Source organism: Rattus norvegicus, chromosome 13 (genome assembly GCF_021556685.1).
Source record: "Rattus norvegicus strain SHRSP/BbbUtx chromosome 13, alternate assembly SHRSP_T2T, whole genome shotgun sequence".
Lineage (NCBI taxonomy): Eukaryota > Metazoa > Chordata > Mammalia > Rodentia > Muridae > Rattus > Rattus norvegicus.
Genome location: NC_141546.1, coordinates 92,136,038 through 92,152,660, shown reverse-complemented (window position 1 = coordinate 92,152,660; position 16,623 = coordinate 92,136,038). Strand labels below are relative to the sequence as shown.

Sequence of the window (16,623 nt, the reverse complement as noted above, 5' to 3'; positions counted from 1 at the left end):
GCTCCTGCTATCAGGGGACATAGATATGCAGCCTTGTCTTCCAGTACCCAGACAAACAATTCAAGTACATGGTTAGGAAACCACCACCCTTATGCCAGTTACAGTCAAGAGAATGTTATTACGCCCCGCCCCTGCACGCCCCGCCCCTGCACGCCCCGCCCCTGCACGCCCCGCCCCCTGCATTCCCTGCCCCTGTACCCAAGGGCCCAAGGTTCCAGGCTGTTAAAGGTCTCCGTTCACAGGTGAGTAAGAGAACCTGCTTTCCATTTGCTAGGGACACGGGGCTGGCAGAGAAGGGAAGGGGACTCAGAGGAGCTGTAAGGCAAGGAAGTAGAGAGAAACAAAGTAGGCAGCTGGGAATATCTTAGCATTACCCACCCGCTTACTGCTTTCAAGAAGAAAAGTCCTCCATTGAGAAAACAGCTCAGTGGGGTTGGAGGTATGGTGGGGCTTGAAGACAATCCGATGACTTCAGCTGAGCGATCACTGCTGAGTAGATGAGACTTCTCGGTGCTTATGATTTAGAAGAAAAAGGACTAGATTTCCACCCATGAGGTACCGTTTTAGTCACAAAATGCAAAATTAGGGGGCATTGCAGGACGAATTATGTAATTCATGCAGAAAATTGTATATTTGTACTAAAACAATGGCTTCCTCCTGTCTCCCATCACGAAAAAACTCTCGGGGCCCCGAGGCTAATGTTTGGATGTTGTTTCTTGCGATATTGACTGCCTCTAATAGACATGAAATTGTAGCTAATGCCTCTTCATATAAATTCTCTCCACTATGTTCTGATTTTTTAATAGCATTTGAAACTTAATGCCAGAAAGAGAAAAGCTACTTGCATAGACCTAAAGACTGTACACACACTGTGAGTTTAGTTGAATTTTTCCAAGAAGCCTCATCCTAAAGACATACCTCTGTTGCAAGTAAGATTTAAGCTGTTTTCCCTCAAAAGGCACCTGACTTGGCAGCTCTCACACAGAAGCAGAGGGTCAGCACCATGGTTTGCACGTGGAATATCCCCCAAAGGACTCCCGTACATTTTTTCCCAGATCACAATGTGGCTTTGGGGTATTGGGGTATTGTAATACCTTTACAGGCTAACTTTAGCGTAACTGGAGGAAGCTGGTTATTGAGAGAATGAGCCTCCCTTGCAGCCCAAGCTGTCTGCTTCCTGCTCCAGCCAGCTGAAACAAGCTGTGCTCCCAGACATAATGCCTTCCCTGACACAATGGATCTCCTAAATCTTCAGTGCAAATAAAGCTCTCCTCCTTTAAGGTGTTTCTGCCAGGCACTTTGTCACGGCAAGGAGGAACGTGGCTAATACGGATGGAAACATCCCCACACACGAGGTAAGTGGGTGAACTCTGTGGCATACCACACTGTGGAATATTACTTAGCCACTCAAAGTGAGAAATCCTGACACAAGCTCCAACCTGGGATGAACCTTGTAAACCTTATGCTGAGAGAAACAAGACACTCCCAGAAGGACAGATTCAGTGTAACAACTTAGAGGAGAGACTTGACCTGTTACAAAGACACAATGAAGAGTCTCCAGGGCTAGGGGAGGATGTAACTTCGTGGTTACAGTTTCTACTTAGGGCTGGGGATGGAGTTCAGTGGCTGCCGCACTTACTTCTCTAGGGCCACAACAAGCAAAGCCCAGAGCTTCCATTTAGAATGTTGAAAACCCTCCAGATATATAGAAAGTCATGGTGACCGGGTATCATGACTAGACTTAATGCCACATGGCTGTATGCTTAAACATGGTGACAATGTTAAGCTTAGCCTTAGCATAATCATCAGGAAGCAATCAATCAAGCAACCAAGCAAGCAAGAAAGCAAGCAAACAGAGCAGTCCCATTTTGCCCTCTGCTCTTCCTCATCTAAAACCAGCAAAGAACAGAACTGTGTTTGCTGTCTCTGGATTCTAATGATAAACTCCTAAATTCCTGCTCCTTAAATGCCCTGGGGATTCTGAGGAGAGCAAACCCAGAGTTGGCATTGAGGTAAGTTGTTTCTGAGACTCTCAGGTAGCTGCATAATGAATGAGCAGGGGAGGTGTGGTGGGGTTAAAATATATACAGTAGAAAGAAAAGAAAAAAAAATCAGTTTCAAAACAAAGAATGACTGACAAAACCACGCATAAGGAACTTGATGATATCAGAAATTCTGTGTATAGGGATAGTGTTTCCTGCCTGTGTATTTCTTCTTAGACTCTTGAAAAGAGAAGTTGAACATATTTTTCCTTTCAAGTGCCCAGAGCTGTGTTTTCGGCTTTGATTACAATATGAGATTAATTTGTATTGTCTTCTCCTGAGTGCTGACTGGCCAAGTGACTGCAATATGAAGAAAAAAAATGGCCCAACCTTTTCCTGTTGTTGATTGTAGTGTGTGGGGGGTGGGGGGACTCCCACACTTGGGACACACTGCCACAAAGTCCATCAGCTTGGTCCAACAATATGGACAAACTAAACAATAACAAACCCCCCTGCCTCCTCAACTGGAGCTGTTCTCAGGTATCCTCAGAGGCATCAAGGAAGTGCATAGATGGAAAGGCTGACAAAAAATGTCTGAGGGGCTTTCAAACTACAGTGACCCTGGCACCACACATTTGGTATGGATGGCATGGTGCCGAGGGCTTACAGCAATAACAGGGCAGTGATGGAGAACGGGGGCCGACACCTTCTTAGCGATATCCAAGTAAGTCACATCAAAGTGATCTTTCAGTGGTGGAGTCCCTGGGTACCTTATTCCTGCAAGTTTTCATTGCTCCCCACAAGAGTTCAGAGTGGCAGGTACGGATCTACCAAGAAGTCTCATTTCTCCTGGGGTGCAGCTTTGGGGAAGACACAATTGCATCCTAGTAAGTGAAGTGGACAGAACAGAGCAGTGGCTCTCAGCCTTCCTAGAGCTATGAGCCTTTAATACAGATCCTCACGTTGTGGCGACCCCAACCATAAAGTTATTTTGTTGCTCCTTCATGAGTGTAATTTTGCTATGGTTATGAACCATGATGTAAGTAGCTTTTGGAGCTAGAGGGTTCCCAAAGGGGTTGAGAACAGTGTTCGTACCTGGCTCTGTTTATTTACGTAGGCTGACAGCCACAGAGCTGGAGTCTTGGACTCTCTCTCTCTCTCTCTCTCTCTCTCTCTCTCTCTCTCTCTCTTCCTCTCCCCTTCCCCTCTCAGTGTGTGTATATGTAAGCATACATTTGTGCATGTATGTATACATGAAGGCCAGAGGCAGATGTCAAATGTCTTCCTCTATGACCTTTCACCTTATATTTTTGAGATAGGGTCTCTCATTGATCCCAGAGCCAGTAGCCTTCAGGGATCCTCTTATCTCTGCCTTCCTCATAAGGTCACAGACCTTTACATGGGTGCTGGAGATTGAACTCAGAGCCATGTGATTGGATGATAAGCACCTTACTGACTGAGCCATTTCTCTGGAACTGGAGTCTTGGCTACAGTCATCACCAGCAAAACAAGGGGGCAGGTGCAGATTTGCACAGGATTGTCCAGAAATCAGGCAGAAGAGGGACATAGCAAAACCGTCTAGCTCGTTCTTCCAGACACCAGTTAATATGATTCCAGAGCTGTCGGTTTCCCTGTCTGAGCTGAGGAAACATTCCTGTGACCTGTGACCAGAACCCCATCCAGGCCATTCACATGTAAAAATCTCTCTGAGCTGTGCAGCTGCCCAGAAAGGAGATTCCGCACAATAGAGTCACCCCACCCTCCCAGCCAGGGTACTGGGGGTCCATTTGTTGTCCTTGCTGCCGCTGCTGCTGCTGCTGCTGCTCTTCAGCTGTCTGCGTGAGGCTGTATGTTTGAAGTTGGGCACAGTGTGCCTTTGAGGTGGCTCTTTGGCCTGTCCACTGCAGCTGTCCCACTTGCTCTGGCACCGACTGAGCAGCTGCCCAGGGGCCCCCTGCACACATCCGGCCCACAAAGCCCAGCATGAGCTGTGCACTCACTCTCTCATTCTAAGAGCTCGCTCAAGCCACGCCTTGCCAGTCACAAGTGACCTTGTCCCATGCCCAGTGCTGGCTGCTGTTGTTTTAGTTACCTGGCTAAGCAGCGAGTCTGATGTCCACAGGGTCTGGCTCAGTGCACACTTTCTTTGCGAGGCCAGACTAACCCCGAACCTTGTAAAGATAGAGCTTTGATTACCAGCAAAGGAGACTGGACAAGAAAGTGGGGGCTGAACCCATAAAAAGTCATGATGAAGTCTGATTCTACTTACTTTGTTTTTCATTTTAATTTGATTTTATTTTATTTAATTAATATTTTGCACAGGGCCTCATGTCTGATAAGCAAGCCCTAACTCCAGGCCCCGACCCTGGAAAGTTGAGTGTAATTGTATCTTAATTAAAGGTTCTTAGTCGAGTTTTCTTGTTAAGTGACCTGCCTGACTTATTAAGTCTAGATTATTTGTGATTTGCGAAAACTGCAAGTTCTGTCGGGCATATTATTAGGGAGGACTAGATAATAAGCTCAATTATTTTGGCCCTCCAGCATAGGGTGCTGAACTTACAAAGTAGACAAAAATATGCTCACAGTTGCTATGTCCACAACAGGCCTCAGAGTCTACCTTGTCTTCAAATGGCGGTCTCAAGAAGTAAGAACTGTGCTCAAGATGTCTTGATTTGAAAGAGTTTCCCACAAGTTCTGAGACAGGTCTGTCTTTCTGATTTCAGTTACTTAATTTTTTACCTTAAATTTATTTATGCTTATTTTTTAATTGAATGTTTTAAGAATTTTATATATGAGTATTATAGTTCTATCATTTCTGTCCTTCTCTTTCCACTAACTCTTTTTGTGTCCCCTACCTCTCAAATTCAATTATTATTGTTTTACATACACACAGACACAGACACACACACACACACACACACACACACACACACACACACACACACCTGGTGAGTCTGTTTAGTCTTGCTCATATGCACACATGTTTAGGGCTGACAAGCTGGCCACTTGGGACTTGATAACCTATCTAGAGACTTGTCCTTGGAAGAGATTGACTCTCTCTCTTAGCAGCTATTAATCAGCTTAGCTCTTCATCTAGGTGGAGGACCTTGTGGGATTCCTCCTCTCAAGGGTCTGAGCCAACGTCTTCAAGAAACAAGGTTCCAGGCTACACGTGCCTCGCCTTTCTCAAATATGAAAACAAGCGATGGCAGCTCAGTATTTAATTCTCCTTTTTATAAATGCAGGGCAAGGATGTAGATCGCTCCTGAGAGACACAGCCAGAATACAGCAAACACAGAGGCGAATGCCAGCAGCAAACCACTGAACTGAGAATAGGACCCCCGTTGAAGGAATCAGAGAAAGAACTGGAAGAGCTTGAAGGGGCTCGAGACCCCATATGAACAACAATGCCAAGCAACCAGAGCTTCCAGGGACTAAGCCACTACCTAAAGACTATACATGGACTGACCTTGGACTCTGACCTCATAGGTAGCAATGAATATCTTAGTAAGAGCACCAGTGGAAGGGGAAGCCCTGGGTCCTGCTAAGACTGAACCCCCAGTGAACTAGACTGGTGGGGGGAGGGCGGCAATGGGGGGAGGGTTGGGAGGGGAACACCCATAAGGAAGGGGAGGGGGGAGGGGGATGTTTGCCTGGATACCGGGAAAGGGAATAACACTTGAAATGTATATAAGAAATACTCAAGTTAATAAAAAAAAAAAAAAAGAACTGACAAAAAAAAAATAAATGCAGGGCAAAGTAGGAAGTCACTCGGCAGAAGAAAAATGTAAAATAGTTGATGGAAACACCTTTTAATAATAATTTTTAAAAAAGCACAAATAACACTTTGGTGAGACTTGACCCCTGGCCTCCCACAGCACTCATAGCGTAAGGAAGATTGACAGATCACTCATCAATACAGCTCTCAATGAGAATATCTTTCTGGCTCTTGTGGAGGTCTGAGAAAGGAATACTTGATCTATCAAAATTGAAACATTTTACAAAATTCACAGCATAGTTTTTCAAGCCCTTAGGTTTAACAAAGGCATCCTGTTACTCTATTTCTACATTGTATAGATTTTTACCAGCTGCATTCAAGATTTTTTCACTTCCGAACTAAACTGCCTTAAATATTTAAAGGTATTTATAATGATGCGTTTTAAAAATGTTTCAATCGTCTGAGAGAAAAAACTTTCTCATATATCCTTAAATGTAATGAAGAAGGAGCTTACACATTAGTGGATCTCAATCTGGCTCGGTGGGTACAGGCGCGTGCCGCAAAGCCTGATTTAGTTTGAAGCACAAGACCCGCCTAGTCTGAAGGGAGAGCTGTCCCCTAGAAGTGGCCCTCCACTTTCTGCATGTTCACAGCGGCATGAGTGCTCCCCCTGTAAACATTTGTTAATACCATAAAGATTAAATGACTGCATTGTTTATAAGCTTCGTAGCTTTTATTGTAGCTTTCCATTTATAATCATAAATCAAATTAGCTAAGTTACATTAAAATGAATTGTGAAATTGGATTGAGTTTTTTAAAGTATATACTGGAATGTGCCCATTTTTCTAAATATTCCAAATATTTGATATAGCAAATATATACATATTATTTCTAAAGTAGTTTAAAATCTTACAGTTTTGTTTTTGTTCATCTTTCAGGCTTTTACCCTTTATTTATTTTTATTTCACATTTATTGGGGTTTTGCTTGCCTGTGTGTCTGTGTGAAAGTGCTGCATCTTCTGGGACTGGAGTTACAGACAGTTGTGAGCTGCCATGTGGGTGCTGGGAATTGAACCCAGGTCTTCTGGGAGAGCCAGCAGCCGTTGCCCTTGACAGCTGAACCATCTCTCCAGTCCTCATCTTCAGGTCTTAATGTTTAATGCTATGTATTCTGGGCTTAAGACCTTAAGAAAAGTTTAACATTTACCCATTAATAAATGAACTTGGGACTGGTGAGACAGCTTACTGAGCAAAAGGGCTTGCTGTTCAAGCCCACCAACTTGAGCTTGATCCTCGGAACCAACAAGAATAGAGAGAGTCAACTCTCTGGTCTTCACACACACACACACACACACACACACACACACAGAGAGAGAGAGAGAGAGAGAGAGAGAGAGAGAGAGAGATCTTATGTAATATATATATATATATATATATATATATATATATATATATATATATATATGGTGTCAGTGTGTTACCCTGAAGGCAGCCCAGGAGAGAGGTTGAGGTCCTGTGCTTGAAGGGACCTAACCAAGCCTAAGAGATAGATAGGGGCGACCAGAGGAAGAATGAAAACTGCTCTGGCAGTGCCACGCTGTGCCGAGAGCAGGCGACAGCACTGGCACAGTTTTTGCCAATCCTAAAAGCAGGGAAGTGGTCACAGAAGCCCTACTAAGAGATGTAATTGGCCGGTACTGGTGTAGATAAATGACAGGGACAGAAGATGACAGATCGGGAAAAGGAAAGAAATCCAGTGCCTTGAGCAACTCCAGAAGCAATTGACTTCTGTCTGAATTTTTAACCAAGCATCTTTAGGTAGCGACTCCATGTTGTCACTCTTAAAGTGAGAACTGGGTAGGAGGACCAAGCTCTCATCTAGTTATGAACGTTCAGGAGTCAGATGTGTTCACACTGATCTTAAAGGTCATCTCCCTCAGCTTTACAGTCCTTCTCTAAGACTCACATCCCTCCACTCCCTAGCCTTTTCTCTTAATGCCTTCAAATTGTGATTCAGGAATTATTTGTGTGATTTCTTGAACAATATCTGTCTCCCCTACTCTCTGAGAACTAAGGCGAGGTCTGTTTTTGCTTCCTAATAATTTCCTCAGCATCCAGATCAGAATCTCCAACCTAAAAGGTTCTCATTGGCTCTTTATTGGAGGAAGAAGAGTGACTGATTGGATTAATTAGACAATTGATTTGTTTATTTGTTTTTGTGTTTTATTGGGACACTGTTTTTCCATGTAGCCCTGGCTGTCCTGGAGCTCACTCTGTACACCAAGCTGACCTCAAACTCAGAGATCCACCTGCCTTTGCCTTCTGGGTGCTGCGATTAAAGGTGCACACCACCACTGCCTGACTGAAAATTAGTTACTTAAGGTACTAGATGGTAGTCCGTGGTGGTAGGCACAAATTTAATGTATTTTTTTTAAGTGGTGCTTAGGATTTATCCAAATACACATGGATCACCAGAGTGGTTAAGCCACATTGGCTTTGCTCTAAGATTTACACACACACACACACACACACACACACACACACACACACACACACACACACCCCTTGAGAAGGAAAGGATTTGTTAGGCTTACACTTCTATATCATCAGGAACCTGGAGGCAGGAGCTGATGCAGAGGCTATGGAGGGATGTTACTTACTGTCTTGCTTCCCCTGGCTTGCTCAGCCTGATTTCTTATAGAACCCAAGACCACCAGCCCAGGGATGGCACCACCCACAATGGTCTGGGCTCTCTCCCATCAACCACTTATTAAGAAAATGCCTTACAGCTTTGCCTACTGGTCAATTTTTTGGAGGCATTTTCTTAATTGAGTCTCCCTTCTCTCAGATGATTCTAGTTGACATAAAACTATTGGATACAACTGACCCCTGTCAACTGGACACACAAACACATCACCATTAAGCCACAACCTTTCCCCAACCCCCGTTCATCCCTAAGATCTTTACATTAAAAATGTAAATAACTTTAAGAAATCCCACAATCTTTACAAGTTCGAACACACTAAAAGTTCAGTCTCTTTAAAATAGCCAATCTCTTTTAAAAATCCAAAGTCATTTAAATTCAAATTCTCTCATCTGTGGGCTCCTGTAAAATCAAAAATAAACTAAATACTTTCTTACTTCCAAAGGAAGAACCAGTTCACAGTCCCAATCAAATCAAATCCAAACCAAACTCCAATATATAGAACTCAATGCCTAATATCTGGGATTCACTGACCAGGACTCACTATCTTCTGGGTTCTTCCAAGTGGCTTGGGTCATTTTCTGTCTCTGCCCTCTTCAGCACACATAGCTTGCCTTCTAGGCTCTGGGTTGGCCCCACTGTTCTTGGCTGTCATCCCGTGGCAATGGCATCTCCAAAATGCTCATCTTTTCTGCAACAACTGGGCTGCACTTTCACCAGTAGCCTCTCCTAGGCTTTCGTCACCGTGCCAAGTCTCAACTGCTCTCCATGACCCCTTCAATCCTGGGCCTTCAACTGCCAGTGAAGCTGCACTTCACCAATGGCCTCTCCAGAGCTCTCTCAGTGCCAAGCCTCAGTTGCTCTCCACGACCCCTCCATGCCTTCAGAACCATCTGGGCAACTCTTACACTACCGAGGTCAGCTGCCAGCAGGAGGTACGGCCTTGGCTGCCTCTGCAACACAGCTACTGTGTGCTGACTCTCGGGAAACACTTCCCACAAGAGTTCACCTCAGTGATGCTGGTCTCTTTTGAAATCATAGCTGATCCTTCAGCCCCAGCCGACCAGCATGGATTGTCCCAGCAAAGCAAAGGTTTTACTTTAGTGGTTCTGGTCTTTTGTTAATCACAGCTGATTCTTCAGCTCCAGCTAACCAGAAACACAGACACTTTGCACAGAAAAACCTGATAGGGACTTTTGCTTCACCCTAAGACTTCACAGGCCAGGCCTTTATCATCTACTCTGCTCTCAACACTCTTCTCCCTCCCAACACGATATCTTTATTAATTATTTAGCAATTTCATTCAATGCTACTGATCACACTTGCTTCCCATTCCACCTGGGTTCACCCTCTCTTGCCCCCCAATTGTGTTGACCACATACTCATTGGAACATGGTCAAGCTCTCAGTGGCACACCCCTAATATGAAGCTGAGTTTCCCCTTTGACTTCCACCCCCTGCCAGAAGCCATCACCTGTGAAGAACCTATACTTCAGCATCTTTAGCACAGCTTTAAAGGACTCTCCTCAACTGCTTCCTGTCTGGGCTGTTTCTTTTTTTGTGGGGAGGGGGATTAGGGGCTTTTCACAGAAGCCTTCAATGTCCCATCAGCTATAAACCTGTAATCATGAATACCATTGAAAAAGAAGCTTCCTTGTCCATAGCAGCCATTGGCAGCATGGATCCTGGACCTCCACATAGTCTCCAGTGTTGATGTCTGTTGTCTGTCTGCCACCAGAGGCCATGTTGATGTCCATGACCTGTGTTGCAAAATTATGTTGGTGTCCATGGTGCAACCTGCCACTGGAGGATCTGTGTTTTTGTCTTCCAAGATCCTATGGAGCAGCTCACTGAGCTCTCAACATTTGCTGTCTTTTCTAGCCCAAAGTTTCAAAGTTCCTTCACAGTCCTCCCCCAAAACAACATGGTCAGGTCTGTCACGGTAACACCCCACTATCTTGGTACCTACTTGTCTTAGTTAGGGTTTCTATCACTGTAATAAAATACTAAGACCAAAGGAAAGGGTTTGTTTGGCTTACCCTTCCATATCACTGTTCATCATCAAAGGATGTCAGGGCAGGAACTCAGTCAGGAACCTGGAGGCAGGAACTGATGCAGAGGTCAGGGAGGAGTGATGCTCACGGGCTTGTTTCCCATGACTTGGTCAACTTACTTTCTTATACCACCCAGGGCTGGCACCACAACACAATGGGCTTGGCCTTCCCACATCAATCACTAATTAAGAAAATTCCTTAAAGGCTTGTCTACAGGTTGATCTATAAAGGCAATTTTTTTTAAAGTTGAGGCTCCCTCCTCTCAGATGACTCTAGCTGTGTCAAATTGACATAAAATTATCTAGCACAATATACATATATGTACACACATAGATATATATATTTATATACCTGTACATACATATACATATATCTCTATATATGTTGGGTAATCACAAACAATTCACTTAAGCTCTGGGGTTACAGTTTTTCTCATTTGTAAAATGGGAATAATTATGGTCTAGGGTGTGGGGGGTGGTTTTAGATAGGGGATTATCTATGAAATAATTTTCTGCAAAGCCAATGTCTTAAATCAGATATCATGTACTCTTCCTGCTCTCCGTTTGCCTTGTGTAGAAAGGTGTAGAAGTCTATTCTAGAGTCGGGCAAGCAAGTCCATTTTAGGAGCTATATATAGAAAAGGGTGGATCAGAGGAGGGCTGGTGGTGGATCTGAGGTCTCAGGAAACTCTTGAAACCTTGTATGCAGTTTCAAAGAATACAAAGTGAAACAAGATCTCTGTGAACTGCATTAACCAAAAATTGAAATGAACAATGTGTTTGAAAGGTTTTAAAGGCTGCGATGTTCTAGCACCTGGGGGCTGTCTGACTAGATAGCTTCATTGACACTTTTGTCACTCATTCCGAATTGCGAGTATTTTGGATTATTGAAAGGTATTTTGAGTCTACTTTAGACTTCATAGGGAGATCCTATATTAGAAAAAATTAATGTAAATTATAGAGTCTTGTCACTGGGGAATTCTGACTTAAGCCAAAAATTTGTATCCTACATAAAAGATGGCTTCTCAAATCTGTTTGCTGATTTATGATCCTTTGGTCAAAACAAACAAACAAACAAACAAATTGTAGACCTGTTTGATTGCCCAAAGCTTCTGACTCCTAGTCTGAGAGTGAATGTTGTCTCTCAAGCCCATTGCCAGATTTACAGTCTGATGGTGATGTTGTATAAGTGCATAAAGTTACCACAAGACACTTTTGTTTCTTAAACCACAATAACCATAAAATTGTGGCTTGATGTTTTTACTCTCTGACAAGTTCATGACCCACAGAGTAAGAATCCACTGAGCATCTGCTCTGCCAATAACCCTTCCCTTCTAAAAGTAAGCAGCCCCATTAAGAGTTCACAATCACAGAAAACACACATGGTATGCACTCACTGATAAATGGATAATAGCCCAAAAGCTCAGATTACCCCAGATACAATCCACAGACCACATGAAGCTCAAGAAGAAGGATGGCCAAAGTGCGGATGCATCAGTCCTTCTTAGAAGGGGGAACAAAAATACTCAAAGGAGGAAATATGGAGACAAAGTATAGAGCAGAGACTGAAGGAAAGGCCATCCAGAGACTGCCCCACCTGGGATCCAGCCCATATATAGCCACTAAACCCAGACACTATTGCTGATGCCAAGAAGTGCATGCTGACAGGAGCCTGATATAGCTGTCTCCTGAGAGGCTCTGTCAGAGCCTGACAAATACAGAGGCAGTTGTCCGCAGCCAACCATTGAACTGAGAATGGGATCCCCATTGGAGGAGTTAGAGAAAGGTTTGAAGGAGCTGAAGGGGTCTGCAACCCCATAAGAACAACAATGCCAACAATCAGAGCTCCCAGGGACTAAACCACCATCCAAAGACTACACATGGACAGACCCATGGCTCCAGCTGCATATGTAGCAGAGAATGGCCTTGTTGGGCACCAATGGGAGGAGAAGCCTTTGGTCCTGCCAAGACTTGACCTCTGGTGGGGAGGTGGAAAGGGGTGGGTACATGAGTGGGGGAACACCCTCATAGAAGAAGGGGGAAGGAGTATGGGATAGGGAGTTTATGGATAGGAAACCGGGAAGGGATAACATTTGAAATGTAAATATATAAAAAAAATCCAATAAAAAAGAATATGAAAAAAAAAAGTTTACTGAAACGTTCCTGTTACATGATCCAGTATGGATGGGCTCAGGGCTTTTAAAAATGAAGTATTCCATGAAGGTGAGTTCAGATAGTCACATAACTATTAAGAGTAAGATTGAGTCTGAAGTTACGATGGCTGTGTCTGTTCCAAGACTCTAGTATTTCAGCGCTTCCTTTTACCAACGGGAAGTTTCCAGACCGATAGGGTGCACGAGGGATTCCAGGAGCCTTCAGACCTTCAGTCTGGTGGGTGAGGGAGCTATGCCTACTCCAGGTCAAACTGTCCACACGAAGGACGAGGGAGCTTGACTACTGGGTAGTTCCCACCGTGTGTGAGAGTTCTAGAAGGTACTGCAGGAATCTACCTAGAGGAAATACTAGCTTAGGGCAAGATGTAAACTCAAACCCATGAGCATTCCCTCTTGCTCTGTGGAAAAGCAAACAAAAGTTAGAATGTGTGATGTTGCCCAGATCCCCGCATCCTCGGCTAAAGGAGAAAGGAGGCCTATTTACCATTTTCTCAGAAGTGTGGGCTTTCCAAAGATATGGCAATCACTTTACTTTCACATATATATATCTTGGTTTAGTCATAGTGAAGAGGAGTTGGTTTTGAAATGTCAAAGCGCTGGCCTCCAGCAAGTGGGCGCAGTTCCATTCCTACCAGCAGAGTGTGGAAGCAGGCTTAGAGAGGAGGCGGGGGCACTGAGCTAGATTCCTACCTGTGGGCTCGCCCTCTACTGAGTGGCGCTATGCATGCTTTGCAATGTAAGCAAAGCTCAGAACACCAACCCAGTCAGCCCGCTGTGTCTGCCTTGATCTTGGAGTCAGCTTCTGGAGTTTGCTTCCTCCGTATGATGGTTTCCACCGTGTTCCATGGGGGCGAGTGCACACAGTTCAAACGCTGTACAATGTGGCCTCAGCATGGCGAGCCAGAAGCACGTGATGGACGCGTCAAAAGAGACAGCTAGCCCTCCCTTCATGCCTGCGCAAGAGGCTTGAATGGCAGCCTAAGCAATCCTTGAGGCATTCCAAGCCTGTGACTTTTCATCCCCGCTGTGCTGCGTGTGACCCTCAGAAACCCCCTTAGTGTTTCATTCTGCATTGGTGTCCACATCTGTAGGAGTGGAGGCCGAGTCGCACAGCTGGTAAAGATTAGCAGCATGTTGCTGTTGAACTGATGGATGAGAGCTACTCTGCTACCTTCTCCTTAGAGAATGGGGAAGGTTTCTAGGACAAGGATTTGTTCAGGGCTTTTCAGCAGTCGCCATTGGACGGCAGGGCGGGGCAGAAACCACAGCAAGGGAGAGGATGAAGCATGAAGAAAATGGAGAGGTTCGCCGAACTGAATGTGGTGGCCCATAGCTCTAATCTCAGCATTTGGGAGTCTGAGGAAGATCACGAGTTTGAGGCCAACCTGGACTATAGAGCAGGCTATGTCTTAAAACAACAAAAGCGAAAACAAGGAATCTGGCAATGGAAAATAAGCGCTTGCCAAGGAAGAGAGGATCAATAGGTGTCTTAGGGACACCACGGGTCGAGTGGAGAGACCTGGGCTCATGTGCCCCATGAAGCGGTAACATAGTTGGTCTCCCCTCAGCCGATGGAGGTGAGCATAGGTTATTGTAGATGAGGTCTATATGCATGCAGAACCCCTTATACGGAGTTGGCGCCATTAAAATCCATGCTGTGTCCAATCTCTCACATGGTGTCATGGACACCTGTTTGTACCCCTCTGAGTGACTCAGAGGCAGAGATCCTACTTCCCAGGGCATTTAAGGAGGCAATGTGTGCAGGACACTTGGCCCAGTGATCAGGATATAATTCTAACTGGTCAGGGTTTAGGAGACACAGTATTTTTTTTAACCTAACACTGGTGAGCATTTAAAGTTTGTGCCTGGACTGCCAAGGTAGCTTGGCATCCTTAAGGGTGCAAACTAAAGAACGACATGAAAAACGTTATATTTTGTGTGAAACTCCAGGTAATGCTGTGGCTAGAGTATTTTATACTATATCTAGTATATTTAGAGTATTTTCTATCATTATAGGCTAGGGGGTAACTCACAGGTAAGTTCTCATAACTGTCCCTGAGTCGTTACGTGTCCAAAACATCCCAGAGAATTTGTTCTCAGCCAAGTGAAAAGGGAACTGGTTTACTTCCTGAAGAACCTTGTTCTTCTCCTTCCGCTAATGTTTCATTGAACCACTTAGATATTCCCTCTTTGCTGTAGGTCGAAGATAGTTGGACATTGACGTCATAATAACAGAAGGGACCGGCACAGATATTTATTTCGTGGACATAAACGGAGGGATTGATTGTCTACGACCAATGCTTTTAATGGCCATTTTCTTAGATGAGAACAGGAGGTCAATAGCTCTCATTCTGACTCCTGAGGGTTATGATCCAAATGAACCACACACTGCTAGCTCTTCAAAGACCCTTTGTGTGTGTGTGTGTGTGTGTGTGTGTGTGTGTGTGTTCCTGTGTTATATGAAAGATACCATTCCTCAGACACTGTCCATCATTTGTTTGCTTCTTTGTCTATTTCCACATGCTTCTCCTTTCCACATGCTTCTCCTTTCCACATGCTTCTCCTTTCCACGTGCTTCTCCTTTCCACGTGCTTCTGCCTTCCCCAGTGCTGGGATCACAAACACGAGCCACTGTACAGGGCTTTTTAAAATTCGGGTTTTGTGGATCAAACTCTGCAAGCATTTTTTAACTGAGCTATCTCTACAGCTATTTTTGTTGTTGTTGTTGTTGTTGTTGTTATAAAAAACAAAAAAACCAAAAACCCAGATGAGTTCATTATACGCCAGGCATTGTTCTGAGCACTTTAGATCCATTGACTTGCATTAGCCACTTGGTTCTAATTTTAGTATATGTGCTGCTGGAGTGAGCATCAGCCTCTTAATTCCAACGAGATAGGTACAATTAGTGTTCATGTTTTGCAAACAAGGAAAGTGGGGTGTATAAGGGTTAAAGAAGCTTCTATAAACTCACACAGCTCTGCCACAGAGGAGCACTAAAGAATGGCTAAAAATGGCACAGCCTTTCTCTTAACTTTTTGTATTTATTTATTGTGCATGTGGATGTGCATTAGCTTGCCAGTGCCACGGGGTACATGTGGGGGACTGAGGGCCACTTGCAGGAGTGGGTTCTCTCATCTAACTCTGAGAACTCTGGTTCCTAGGCTTAACAGCATGTGCTTTTACCCACTAAGCTATCTTGCCGGTCCTTCATGAACTTCTTAATCATCCTTTATTTTGGTTAAAGGTCTGGAACATTGTTATACACAAGCTTTTATTACTAGTATCTGAAACTGCTCCTTATCTTGGAGATATGCATGTATACAAATGTCTTAGTTACAGTTTCTATTGCCAGGATAAAGGCCATGATCAAAAGCAAGTGGGAGAGAAAATGTATATTTCATCTCACAATTATTGTCTATGATGAAGGGAAGTCAGGGCAGCAGGAACCTGGAGGCAGGAGCTGATGCAGAGGCCATGGAGGAGTGCTGCTTACTGACTTGCTCTCCATGGTTTGCTCAGTTTGCTTTCTTATATCACCCAGAGCCTCCTGCCTAGAAATGGCACTGCCTACAATGACTGGGCCCTTTCACAACAATTCTAAATCCAGAAAGTGCCTGCTGACCATTTTCTTAATTGAGTTTCCCTCTTCCCAAATGGCCCTAAGTTGTATCAAGTTGACAGACAGCAAGAGCAAAAACAAAACAAAACGAAAAGCCAACCAACCAACCGCACAGCAACAACACAGCACCTACCAGAACCATAAGTAAATTAAATAACGATTTCAATGCCTTATGTAGCCAAGCCTAGAGAACATGATAGTTAGGACTTCATATTTATTCATTTGCTTTCTTGCTCCTTCGAGAGCATTCTGAGTGTGACCATTGAGAATGAGGGGTTCACCACACGCTACTCAGCTGACTGAACATCTTATAGTCACTGGTTTCTGCTTGCATCAGTACATCTGGATCTCTCTCTCTCTCTCTCTCTCTCTCT

The 16,623-nt window shown here is 44.3% G+C and overlaps 1 long non-coding RNA gene across 6 annotated transcripts in view; it reads left to right on the top strand.

Moving 5' to 3' along the window:
- The first annotated feature begins 168 nt into the window (after positions 1-168).
- Positions 169-16,623, top strand: part of LOC102549965 (uncharacterized) — a 33,847-nt gene continuing 17,392 nt past the window's right edge. The window contains exons 1-4 of one of the 6 annotated variants that reach the window (XR_015635680.1): positions 169-242; positions 1,282-1,355; positions 4,586-4,685; positions 5,228-5,741. This is a non-coding gene — a long non-coding RNA (uncharacterized LOC102549965). Of the gene's footprint in view, positions 243-1,281; positions 1,356-1,818; positions 2,013-4,585; positions 4,686-5,227; positions 5,742-16,623 lie in introns of those variants that run through there. The other 5 variants (XR_015635679.1, XR_015635681.1, XR_015635678.1 and 2 more) reach the window with 5 other exon arrangements.